Below are 1,963 nucleotides of genomic sequence, written 5' to 3'. Positions count from 1 at the left end.
ACTTCCGCCTTTTTCTCTTCCATCTCAGATCAAGCCAATCTGGACTACCTAATCGCTCTCCACAGATACCCCCACTCTTACTGCCCACCCCCTCCCCATCACACTCTCAAACATTTAGAGCTTTAGAACAGGGCAGAATGGCCTTTTCTTTGCTCACCAAGCCAGGAGTCACAACTGGCTCCTTCACCAGAACTCGATCCCTGGATCCACTCACCCCTCCAAGGAATGGTTTGCATGCCCTAATTGCGGTTTCTCAACCTCCACAGTACTCACATTCTGGTCTAGATAATGCTGTGTCATTAATGCCGTGTCATGAAGGACTGTCCTGAAGATTGTAGGATGTTTAACAGCATCCTTAGTGTCTACACACCAGGTGCCGATAGCAACCCAAAATGACACCGTACATTGCCAAATGTCTCTTGTGGGGCCATATCATCTCCAGTTGGGACCCTCTGCCCTGGAGGAGGGGAGGGAGGGGACTAGAGAAAGGAGGAAGCATGAGGGAGGGATGGACTACCAAATCCTACAGTGCATATGCCTTTTCACTCTCCACCAGTCCCATCTACCCACCTCCCAACATAGTTTCTTAAAACAAATAACAATGTTCTAACACAGTAATACATGAGCATCCAACTTTTGAATTAAACACCAGGAACCCTGACCTCTTCCAGGGAGAAGCCTCACTCTACCCTCTCCCATTCCTGTCCCCCAGTTTACCCTGCCCCGCCTGGAGAACTGCCCACCAAGAAACCAAGAAAGGAATTTTCCTTTACGATTTCTCATTGCTAGAGATGGCCCAAGTGAAGGAGTTCTCAATAGGTTGGTATTCTCCAGGGAGGAAGACACTTCTTGCCAAGAGGCGATTTCTAAAAGAAGGACATTCCAAATGGGATGTGATTTTTCTAATCGAAGGAGTTCCCCCAACACTTTTCACAGACTGGGCTATTAGAATTCCTCAGTATTTTCCTAGTAGTCAACTGCCAGAGCCCCCAGGTGAGGGTGGGGGGAGTGGGGGTAGGGGGTGGAGAGTGACAGAAAGCTCTCCCAGAATACTGCCCCCTCGTGCTGTGTCAAGCTGAGGAGAGAGCTGGGAAGGTAGAGGAACATTATCTTCCAGGGTTCAGGGGTCCTGATAGCAAAGACAATAGCAATTAATTTGCCTGGGAGAATGGGGACAGGGTCAAATCCCCGCCCCACTGCGTCCTTCCACCTCTCACTCCAGCCATCCCAATTTACAGAACCAAACTGTGGGAAAACAATCTGGGATTTTAACTCTATTTATAAATCTCTTAAAGCTTTCATGTGGTCCCAAAGAAGACCTTGCCAGAGCATTCCAGTTTACACAGAGGAAATCAAAGAAAATGAATTATAATCCCAGCCCAAAGCCTGAGCCCGGAAGTACAGAAGCCTGGGAGGCTCCTGCCTCCCACTGGATTCATTATCACAGAAAGAATTAAAATCTCACCTCCCATCCTTGAATTTGGTCATATGTGTTGAATTTGTGTTCGCTATATTTCTACCTTTTGCCAAAGTCTGTTCTGGAAGAAATTCCGATTTTTAAAAGTCAGGAAAAACCATACTCCAAAAGTACATTCATAATCTGGAGAATGTCTACCAAATAATTTCATGTTAATAGGACATTTATTTGGCCTACAGCTGCTGGGCTCACTAATTTATCCAATACGCTAGTCTGGACTCAACTGCATTTGTGCTAAGTCTTTGGGCTATTTTAGTTTTTTTTCCTGTTAATTCTCCCATGCTAGGAAACCTTAATGCCGGTGATAAACAATCCACTGATAAGATAGAAGGGTGAGCACTTCACATATCTTCACGTCATTCCCTCAGCATGGCAGGAACTTTCAAGTACAGTGTCTGTCCCTTTCAGGTGTACAGAAGAGCTGCCTTGATCACTCCATACAGGTAGACACTATGTACTGTCCTCTTGAAGATAGGCGAAAAGGAG

This window comes from Pteropus vampyrus, unplaced genomic scaffold (genome assembly GCF_000151845.1).
Source record: "Pteropus vampyrus isolate Shadow unplaced genomic scaffold, Pvam_2.0 Scaffold18, whole genome shotgun sequence".
Lineage (NCBI taxonomy): Eukaryota > Metazoa > Chordata > Mammalia > Chiroptera > Pteropodidae > Pteropus > Pteropus vampyrus.
Note: the sequence above shows the minus strand (reverse complement) of the source record.